The following is a 12,290-nucleotide window of genomic DNA, read 5'->3' on the forward strand; positions in this document are numbered from 1 at the left end:
TAAGGTTTTTTTGAAATTACCTGGATATAAACTATATATTTGAAAGTACATGTATACCCGTGAGCTTTATGTTGTTTTAACCTTATGTCATGTGTGATTTCCCAGTGATCACTCGATTTGCTTTTCGTAGTCTTTGTGACAACAAAATCAGATCCAGGTCAATGCCCTTTCACTTTGAAAGACACATTCTTCCCTACTGCCCATGTGGGGGAAGAGGTTCCTTGATTGTGTGTGGGTGAGGCTGTGGGTGAGGCTGTTGCCCATAGGGCCAAAAGACCACATGCAAAAGAGGTCTTATTTGACGCGCTCTCCCTGCTGCCCATAGGGGGGGAGAGAAAAACCTTAAGGGCATGGGTGAGGTCGCTGCCCATGGGTGGATCCCCTGACCAGTCTATGTGGTAGTGTGGTATATTTGTGATAATTCCTGAAGTGTTCCCACAACCATATTTGTAAAAAGGCAACGGGTACAAAGGTTTCAACTTGAAATCTACCCTATGAGCATTGCAAGTCAAGAGTAAAATGATCTAAGTGAGAATACAAAGAGCAAGGGGAAAGGATTGTCCTTTGTCTAGTTTAACAGCTAAAGGGAAATGTCAGCTTAGAATCTTCTCATGGGGATATCCCTCAAATAGGTGGCGAGATAGTAAGAAAGAAATAAAGGCTTCAAGTTCATAAGGGTTAGAGTTACCTTCTCCTACAACAAATTCGATGCCTTCCTTCAAAGAGTCGTCATTGGCTTCCTTAACCACGCCATCAGCATATTTCCTCCAGAAGTACTTGATCCATCCCCAGAAGTTAGCCCTGTAACCTTTGTCTCCGCCAACACCAGTATCTTCTGGTACTACCTCATTGGGGGCTTTCCCTTTTCTTGCTACCTTTAAGACGAGTTTCGTTAAAGTTTTCTTCACCACATCTTCAAGGAATTTCATTGCTTTAGACTCATCAGGATATAAAGATATGTTGACTACTTCACCATCTCCAAACAGGGGAAGTCTTAATATCTCATAAACATCTTTTAGAGATGGAGAGATTTCATGACACCTTATGAAAAAGGTATGAGTAGTGGGATTTCACCGATACAGAAGAGAGAGAAGAGTTCCACTATCTTTGCTGATTTTTAGACTAGAGAACACAAGAATGGTGTCCATAAGTTTCACTCTCTATAAGATATCCACGAAAGGAGGATGAGCTAACACTCTACGACACCAGCTTCTCCAACCTCTAGAAACAGAAGTGTTGGATTTAAAGACCACATATACGGTGGGAGCAAAGTCCCATCTGCAGGTGCCAAGCCTAAGAATGTGCTTTAACTCCAAATCCATTATCAAAAGATCGCCAGGTTCCCCATAAGGAGGGTCTTCAGAACAAGGGGCTGAATCCCAATCAAGACTTTTAACAAACAGATAGTCTTCAAAGAAGGGAGGGATAATCCACTGTTTCTCTATGGAAGGATTTTCATCTCCCCCTAGAAGGGCCCTAGAAGGGGTTTGTTACTCTTCGAAGGTGTACGTTCTAAAAATTTTGCAAAACTAGATCTTAAACCACGCTTTACACTCATGATTTGGTGTCTTAAAAGAGTTCTAGGTTTTGGGTTGAAGAAGAACAAGATAAGGAAAAAAGAGAAAAATAAGGAAGGGAAATATTTTCTTTTCCTTTTCTACTTTGGGGAGTTAATCTTTTCCCTCCAAAAGAGGCTAGTTCAAAAATGAGATATCTTTTCAAAATTGACATGTGTTAGCATAGGGAAAGAACTGAATTTCTGACAAAAAAGGTAGATGATGGTGCTGAAATCAAGGAAGCCGCCTTCACTAACAAAGTGTAAAGGTGTGATCCTTCTCCAATAGGTTAAGTTTGGTTAGTTTCATTTCATTTTTGTTAACTGACATATTTACATTTTATGTCTATTTGTAGAAATTTTATGTGGTAAAATAAACATAAAGCATAACATAAGTGTAAATAGTAAACATATAATAAAAAAAACTTTCTTTTTCTTTCTTATATATTTTTGTGTTTAAGTTTTTTTACAAAAATTGGAAAGAGGGATTTAAATGATTTGGCTCTTGATGTGCATTGATAATAGCTTAATTTTACATATTTATATCATTGTTAGAAAGCATTATCATACTTATTTTGAGGTAATTCATGCATTTTATAGTTGGTTTTGGAATAATGGTGAATAATCAATTTTGTGCTTAATTAAATCTTATTATGTGAATTTATCTTTTGTAGGAGAATGGAATTAAATAAGTGGATTTGTGCAAAGAAGAAAGCTAATGGACTTTACTTTTACAAGGGCTATGATGAAGTTAAATAAGACCAACCCAATTAAATTTAAGTTCAATTGGAGTAGAGAATCAAAGGAAATTTGCATCAAATCCAAGTTCAATTCGGATTAGGATTCCAGACTGCACATCAGTTAGTATTTTTAGCATAACTTTCGGCTCAGATGTCCAATCAAGATGATTCAAGTTGGGCTGGAAAGTTAACTTAAAGTTCTACAACTTTGTTGTTTACCAAAAGTCCTAATTCTGGCGTTAAATGGGCCAAAATTGTCGGTTAAGTGAAGCCTAAAATCTGGAATTTTCTCCAAACGGGAATTCAACTTGTAATAGGATTCCTTGACTTATTTAAAGACTCTTTAGGGCAAAATTCAAAGGAGGCCAGTGCTAGGACTAAGGGCTGAACATAGAGAGTGCGGCTACTTCTTTGGTTTTCTTCCATGACAGTTAGTTTTATTTTATTTGTCTAGTTTAATGTTTAGTATTTTATTCTTGTGTTTTATTTTAATTACTATGAGTAGCTAAATTTATAATTAGGGTTGAGGATGAAACCTTGTTAAGGATTATCAATAATATTTATGTGATTTTATTTTTTCCACAATAGTTGTTCTTTAATGATTTAAATTGTTCTTGCTTCATATCAATTGACTGAGATGAGATTCTAGATATGAGTTCAATCATGTTTTTCTTATGATTTAGGATTTGTCTTAATTAATTGAATGCTTGGTTTAAATTCTTGATTATAAAATTGGATATCGCTTGTGATTTATCTATCAATGGATACAATTTATGATTTGATTTTTAGAATTGGATATATCTTGTGATTTGTTTGGCTATAGATACAATTGATGATTTGATTTTATACTTAAGAAGCGAAGAAGAACATGCTTTTGATTTTTAAAATAAGGATTTTAATGAGAATATTTTCCATGATAGCAAGATTGATTTCTAGATTATCATGTAGTGAGTTGGAAAAAATTAATGATCATAAATATATGCTGATATGATTTACAAGGCGGATTCCAAAACCTTAATTCCTTTCCCTTGATTGTTTGCATCTTTTTATTGCTTTATATCTTTTGCTTAGTTTAACTATTTGCTTAGTTTATTTAATTTCAAAACAACTAATTTTTATTAAACTAGATTAGGATTAATTTTGTTAAGATTTGATTAATTTTCCTACGTTCATTCAAGTCCCTGTGGGTTCGACCTCGTTCTTGTCAAACTATACTTCGGTACGGTTCGTACACTTGCGAGTATTTTAAAATTTAACAACAGCTCTTGTGGCCTATCACCTCTTTCCTAAATAAAAACACAAATAATAACAAAATAAATAAAGTTAAAGTTTTATAACCTAAGCCAATAAAAGGCTAAACAAAAACAAATACAATAAAAATAATAATAAAAAAAGACTGCAAGTTTAATGGCGAGCAGATCAAGGAGACCACGGCGCATAGGCATCTGAGTCATCCACAAAGTCCTTTTAGGGATAGTCTGGAGCATGATACTCCATCTCCTCCCCAAACTCATCATCCTCTCTTCTTCCTCCTCCTTTTCTTCGCCTTCATCATCCCCTAAGTCAGAGTCATCACAGGAGTCTGACTCCTTAGAGTCAAAAAGCTCCAAAGCGTTGGACTCTGAGCTTGATTGAGAGGGCCAGTGCCTTCTCCTGCACCTAGAGGGGGCATCCATAAAATCAGCAGTCGCTACATCCTCAACATCTTCTTCAGCCTTCAGCCAAAGTTCCTCTGAGTCCTCTCCTTCTTTGTTGCTCTAGTTGAAGGGTGCAACCTCTTCAGGAATGAAAACTTGAGGAGGTAGAGGGTGTATGGGAAAAGGGAGAGGGGGATGCGCAGGGCTTGGTGGTGGGGAAGGATTGTTGTTGCTGGGAGCGCTCTCAAAAAGAGCCGGAGGTGTGTTTTAGGGAGTTAGAATCAGAAGAGGAAAGGTTTGACATTTTCATGGAGGTTAGGATTCTTTGAAAGAATCTAGAGATACAAAGGGCATGAAGAATGAAGAAGAAACATTCCCTATGTAAATCCCCAATTGCAGTTAAGTGAAGAGACATGGCATTTATGAGGAGTAATGTCTGTCTATTAAAACGCAAGAAACGAAGAGATGCCAAAACAGCTAGAAGCACCCCTATAAGCCATGTGTCAATATTCAAACATCACAAGGCCTAATTACTAAAGTGTTAATGCCTGAACCAATGTGACTGTCAAAGGCCTTTGCCATTAAACGCCATTGACAGTCAGGGGGCTAATGTGCGTAACACCACTAAGGCATGGGAGAAAGCATATGTGGTTAGATTTGGACCTTACACGTGGAATGACTATGAGCAAAGGAAGAGCAGGCATTAGCTAAAAGATCCTATTCTTGGTCTGTGCCAAAGCGTGACTGCCTTGGGAAGGAAGTAAGATATGCACTTGACATGGTACTCAAGCACTCACAAAAAGGGAGATAGTAACTTTCTAAGGTCAGCAACTATGAGGACACCCCTTACTGGTTGAATGTATGTTAGACCATTTCAGGGACACGTGTATTATTCATAGCACTCCTGATGTCCTTCTTAATGTCCAGGATTGGTTTCCCAAATAGTGGCAACGTCACCTACCCACGGGTCCCAGTGCCATATTGGCGCAATTTCTATCCTCTATTCAGCAGATAATATCACAGCTGTGGAAAGGTCCAAAATAGAGAAATAATGACTTAACACCTGTCTTTGTACTTAGCCATATTCCTCAGACTATAAGAGGAACATGTAGCTGTATTTTTAGGGTAAGAACCCAAACAAATATATGAAGAAGAGAGTAGAAAGTTAACAAGATAGGAAGGTAGAAGACAAGGTTTCTCTTGAAGGAAGAACACCCTTATTGTACAAGATTGACTTGTTTTCCCACATAATACAAAGCTGAATAGGGCAAGAACATTCCATTCTTGCTCAAACCGTGGTTTTTCATCCCTTTTCTAGGGTTTTCCACGTACATCTTGTGTCCTTTTACATTCTTGCTATCACTTCCTTCTTCTTTATCGTGTGTCATGTCAAAGTAGCATCCTTGTCACTTATAAGCTTTTTCATGTAAATGTATTGTTAAATAACTTATTTTATTCCTCAATATAAGCTTAAATCTAACTTGCACGTACAATTGTATATAATGATATTACTCTTAAAATATGATGATCATTACTTTTAAAATTTTAAAGGATCATTATCTTGTACATGATGATGATGAGTGTCCATGATTAGATGATGATCAATTACCATAGTCATATATTTGAGCTCCATAACTAAATATTTAAATATACAATGTACCAAAGAAGGAAAATTAGGGTCGGTGTTCTTGCTAAATTAATACACAAACTTAGATTTACATCGATGAAGAACGACAAAGGTGAAATTAGGCATGTAATCATTAGATGAGAGAATGATAATTGATGATGAAAGTGATATTGATGATGACGGAAATTTATGGTAGACTTTGATATGAGATGATAGAAGCTTAAGTTGCATTTTTTTTCCCTAGAATTAAGTCCAACTTAAAGTGTGCAAGAAAAAGAAAAAGAAAAAGAAAAAGAAAAAAAAAAAACCGAAGTGCTTATTCAACCCAATTTTTTTAGGTTGAAATAAAGAACAACAAAATTATCGTCCAAAATTGTAGACTCTTTTTTTTCTCTGTGGCTGAAGGAAAAGGGTGGAATTTTTCGTTATTAGCCAATGAACTTCTAAGAACAATCATGGAAATGGTTCCTATAAAAGAAGGTCTCAATTTTATTCTTTTTCGGAATATAAGAAGGTCCTAATAGATTATTCAAATATGGTAAATTTTGCCTATCAAAAAACTATATATATATATATATATATGTGTGTGTGTGTGTGTGTGTGTGGATATAAGAATCCATAAACTATCTCACTCTCACAAAAGTCTGTACAAAAGTTCTTATTCATATGATTTTTCTCTGTTACAATTCTCACTCTATGTTTCACTCCCTCCTTTCGTTTGTCTTCTTTTTCTTTTTATACTCTTCCTCCTCCTTCTTCTTCATCCTTATCTTGTGCCTGATTCTCCTTATTTTCATCTCCAACATGTGTCATAGTAAGTGTTGTCCTAGTTTGGTTGGGCAGCCTTCTGTCCCATCAAGCTCTTCTGTTCTTGAGCTCATGATGAACAAAGACTTTTGGGACTTCTTGTTTTATTCTGATAAGTTATCTATTGCATTAAATGATATGGTATTAGGTGGATCATTGTGGATCTATTAGGAAGATCTGAAGGGCTTCCTCGGATGCTATGTGTACCACAGTGGATTTATAAGGGTTATTCGGAGAGCTTCCTCAAACGATATATGTACCTTGGTGGGATGCACTTGATAGTTCAGGCTTCCTCGGATAATGTGCATACCTCAGTGGGATGCCTTTGGTATTTCATTTATGGGTATGTACCTCGAATGGTTCAAGTGGTCCATTCATGTTTGGACTGAGGGTGGTGGGCCTTGTTTAGTCAATTCTCGGGGTTTGGGATCTTGGGGGTACTTTTCATAATCTCTTATTTTATCTTTTACCCTTGTTTCGAGGTATGTTTTTCGGTAGTTGGGCTTCGTTTCTCGAAAAGGCACATTCTGGGTTTATTCTGGTCTAAGGCCTAATGCTTACTTGAGTTTTAAGTGTCACATCCCTACATAAATAATTTTTGAAAATTAAGAAAAATTAATATTTTATTAAATAAAATTTAGAATAGATATTAGATAATTCGATATGAGTGTTTTGAAAAGGGGTTTGAAAAAATATACTAAAGTAGACTATTTTTTTTTGCAAGAATTAATGTAAATGCTCAAGGGACATTGTAAACATATTTCACAAGGCGTTACCGACAAAGTACTTCACTGAAGGTGCTAAAGGGGTGTCATTGTCACAAGGGACAGAAAATATTTTAAAGAGCAAACTTTATGTGGCGTGGGAGGGTGCATATTATTGAAAAGCAACATTGAAAAAAGTATATTTATGTTCTCTTCAATGTTCAGCTCAATGTGGGTGATACCATACCGTACCGGCCGGTATATACCGTGTCGGCCAGTGCATTAGTACAGGTACACCCCTATTTTGTACCAAAAATAATACCGGTCATATCGGCCGCGTATTGGCGAAATCCAGCTATTTCGGCCGGTAAATGGATACCTGGCCGAAGCACAAAAAGTCTCATATGCAATGAAAAAAAAAACAGAGAAGAAGGAGAAAAAGAAGAACAAAACTCTCTATTTGCTTCTCATCAGAAAACAGTGGTGAAGCACAAAATCGACGGAGCTCTCAAACAAAATACAAACTTAAATCACAATTTTAAAACTAATCAAATTAGAACAGAAAAAAGAAAAAAAGAAAAAAAAGAAAAAAAAAAGAGCAAAGCTGACCCATCTGAGCTTTGGTGGGGAGGAGGACCTGTGTTGGTGGGAGGGGAAAAAAAGGTTGTCCAGATGAAGTGCTATTGAAGAAAAGAAAAAAGAAAGTTGAAGAGAGCTCCAGATGAACTGATGAAGTGCTAGAGAAGAAAAGAAAGAAGAAAAGTCAAGAGAGCTACAGATGAACTGATGAAGTGCTAGTCTGCTAGAGAAGACGTGAAGATAGAGAGAAGGGAAAGGTGTGGAGGAGAAAAAAAGAGGAAAAAAGAAAAAGAAAAGAAGAGAAAAGAAACGTGTGGATGAAAAAAAATAAAGAGATAAGGAAAAAAAATAAAGAATAAGAAATTAAAATTTAGAAATGCAAGTACAATATTTTCACAATAAATCTTAAGTAGTTGGTTGTTATTAACTAATACTGATTAAAAAAAAATATTTAAGTGACGTGTTCAAATTAAAATCAATAATAACTTACCAAGTATGATTTATTGTGAAAATATTGTAAAGTGTTAAAAACATAACACTTCTTATTAAACAATAATACTCCCACTGACAGCACACACTAATACTACTGCTACACTTTTTTTTTTTTTGAGATAATCTACTGCTACACATTAGACTAAAATTTTTTACTGCCATCCAACTGTAAATAATAACTTTTGATAAGTACAAATGGTAATTTAAAATATTTATAACCACTCTTTTCTTTTTTCTTTTTTTGAGGATCTTCTTTCTTTTTCCTTATTAGATAAATTCTACTGCCATTTTTGTTAGACTTTAGATAAGTACAATCATATCTTCTTAAAAAATAAAAAAAGAATAAGTATAAACTTACAAATTATGTGAATTTTGACCAACCAATGTATCAAAAAATAAATAAATTTAAATGTAAATATTTTTATATATTTATCTATATATATACTTAAAGGAATTTCAATTTATGTAAGGATATATAAAATTAATGGTAAACCCGAAACGGTACAATGGTATTGACTGGTACCCGAAATATATCGTACCGCTAGCCAAACCGGTACAACCTCCGGTACTGTATTGACTTTCTTGGTTCAGCTAACTATGGTAATAGTTTTTTAACAAAAAAAATAAAAATAAATAAATAAAAGCTAAATATGGTAATAAAGCAAAATGGGTGATACATTTGAGTAAAACTAAGCTCTGTAAAACTTCACGTGACCATCTATGTGAAATCAACGCAACCCCAATAAGATTACTATTCTTGTCTCCTCTTAGAGCATTCACATCAACAATTGCAAAAATTTTAGCATTTACAATATCAAAACACTACTTTTTCAATTTTAACACCTCATTTTACAATATACCATATATCAAAACTTCTATTTTTTTTTACAAATTCATTTAAATATTATTTCTTTATAATTTTTTATTCCTTTTTTTTTATAAATTTTTTTCATCCTCTCTTTTTGGTCTCATTGTATCTCTCTCTCTCTCTCCCTCTCGGTCTCACTGTCTCTCCCTCTTGATGACCCACGCCGATGAGACCGATCAAGTTGACGATCCATGCTGGTCACGTCAATGATCCACGAATGCAGACCCACGAACCCAGACCCACAAACCCAGACCCACAAAATCACCGGAGCACATCAAACCATGACCCAAAATGCCAAATTCATAACCCACACAACCACTACCGAATCTAACATCAAATCACAAACTTTATAAATAAAAAAAAACATAAAAAAAAAAAACCAATGCAATAGAGATCGGCTTGGCTTGATGCTCCGGCTTGGGTTTCATCGGAGAGGGAGGCAAAGACGTCGAGCAGAGGGAGAGAGAGAGCAGAGAAATAGGAGCAAGAATGAGAGACGGAAGAAACGGAAATGAGAAAGAAAATAATAAGAAGAAAAGAAAGTGGGCCCCACCTGAATAAAAAAATAATATAAATTTTACAGTTGGTGAACAGTGCGGTCTCAAATATGAGATTGCACTGTTCATCAATGCCAAATATTATAGCCTTTAAAACACTTGATGGAGGTGGTTTTTTAGAGTTTGGTGTGTCAAATGTCAAATATTTGGCATTTGATACCCTTGATGAAAATGCTCTTACACATTTTCAACGATGTGAGGTGCTAAAGGGGAACGCTCTTTGTCTTTGCCTTGTCTAACTATAGTTGAAGTTGATTTAAATTGACATTATCAAGATCACTTTATAAGACAATTATTATATGCATTTGTGCTAGAGTTTTGTCAAACTTCCAAGATATGCTGAAAAAAAATTTTTGCTAACATCATCATGGTGGTTTCTGATGTAAGATATGACCATATCAAACATATTCTACTTGGAAATAGTTTAGATATACTGCAAAAATCCACCCAAGTACTACACAATAGAATTAGCAAACTAGTGATACAAATTACCCAATACATTCATTTGCCTCGAAAAATATTTGGGATATGGCTTCAAAAGCCCTCTTATGTACTATAAAGTTGATCATTTTTTTTTTCTTTTTTTGAGGTTAAAATATGAAATGTTGATCAGGTTTTACTCGGGTGTTGTTGCCGAGCCTGGATCCATCATTGTCAATAAAATTGAACTGGTGACTTGAAGATTTTTTTTTGTGAAAAAAAATTAATATAAAAAAAACTAATAATGTTGATAAGTAATTCTAAGGTGATATAATCTAGACTCACATTTATTGAGAATTGAAAACACCTATACTTATCAAAAAGAAAAAGAAAGAGAATTGAAAACCCACCAAATTAAAATATTTTCAGAATGCTTCTGGTACGTTAGTGTATCAAAGTGTTCTTCAGTCATATCAGATGACTTGGTGACTAATTAAGATGATATAAGAAGTATCATGTTGAACAATGTTGAGAGCCTTAAATGATAAGATGGCCAAAATTGGTTCTTGCAAAAGATGAGGCTATACTAGTTAAGTGAAAATCTTAGTGCGATAAATACCTATGACCCGTTTAGATAGAGGGGAGAAGGAGGGGGAGTGGAGAAGAGTAGAGTTAGTTTAATATAGACTTAATTTTGAACTAAATCTACTGTACTCTACTCCCCCTCCCTTTCCCTCAATCCAAACGGATCATTATACTTTAGAAATTGGCGTCCTCTGAGATAGTTTATCTTAGTGCTATCTACATTTTTTTTTGGTAGAACCATCACTACTCTTGGCGCATGTGAGGCATGCTTATCTACTACTATTTTCTGTCGCTATTCTTTGTTGCTTTGCTGCTTACCATAAAAGGAATAAATACAGTGTCTTTGCCTGTCAGAATGTATGCCAACTTTGTTAAAAAGATCAACAAACTAAAGTGTGATAACTGTGATCACATTTTTGTCACTATTGGACTAGAGTTCAATAGTTAGTGCTTTAGTGTAGGGACCTATGTTGCTCCCATAGGTAAAATTTTGAGGAAATCTTTAATTCATTGGAGTGAAAGTATCACATGCTGAATGCTATAGCAAGTGATTAAATGATTAACACAGAACAATGATTAAATGTCATATGTCACTAACAACTAACTAATTAAATAAAGACTAGATTACAAGTAGTTTTATAAGCACTTGATACTAAACGACTGTAGCTTAGTGCAGCCTATGATCTTCAACTTCAACATGTGTCTAAACTTCAATCTTCAATTTTTGTGTTTCATCTCCAAGTCTCATAGCCTCATATTTTAACAAATAGAACTTGAACAAACAGGTGTAGAATGTGTATGGATATGAACTTTACTAAAACATGTGTTGAAATATTAAATTTTCAACAACAAAAAAATAGTTACTTAAAAAAAATGTCCAAGCAAGATTTATTAAAGAATATAAATTTTGGACAAGTTCATAAGACCAAAAAAATTTCCCTCCAAAATTAACAAAGTTATTTAAAAAATAGTGCAAAAAAGAAAAATATAAGGATGATATTAAAAAATAAAGGAAAAATAATATTAAACAAAACCCCACACTCACATCACTTGACAAAGGAGGTGGGGTTGTTTATGGTAGCATAAACTTACTGTCACAATGTCATATCTTTATTAAAAAAACAGAAAAAGGGATAAGATGAAAGTGGGACATGTGGCTGAGTAACTTCTTGCCACACACACCACTGAAATGCTTTCAAAAGCAAAAAGTAGCTAATAATCAGCTACAATTTACGCCAACTGCCTTGAAAGATGCTAGTGCAATACTGCACTTTCTTTGCAGTTTTGGCCCATGAATTGATTGTAAAGTTGTAATTTACAACTAATTTATGTTGGCGTTAATTCCGTGTCAAATTTGATTATAATTTCTTCAATCATGTTTCCCTGTATTTCTGTGGGTTTTTTAATTGTAAGGGATGAGTAGTGTGAGAGAGTGTGAAGACTCAAACTTAAAAGGATGAACAAGTGGATTTCACAAGTGCCTCATGAGAAGCTTACCCATGAAATAGCCACATGTAGAGCATATGACTGGAAGGTGAAGAGTCATGCCAGCCTAGAGGATTTCACAAGTGTTTTGCGAGTAAAGCCTTCCCGCGAAATACTCGTGAGACGTTCTATTTGGCAAAATATCATGTTTTGCTTTACCTAGTCTTTACCCACCCTATATATACCCTTATTACCCACATATTGTAAATAGTGTTTTTTAGAGAAAAAACCCTA

The sequence above is a fragment of the Castanea sativa genome, chromosome 5 (assembly GCF_040712315.1).
Source record: "Castanea sativa cultivar Marrone di Chiusa Pesio chromosome 5, ASM4071231v1".
In the NCBI taxonomy this organism is placed as follows: domain Eukaryota; kingdom Viridiplantae; phylum Streptophyta; class Magnoliopsida; order Fagales; family Fagaceae; genus Castanea; species Castanea sativa.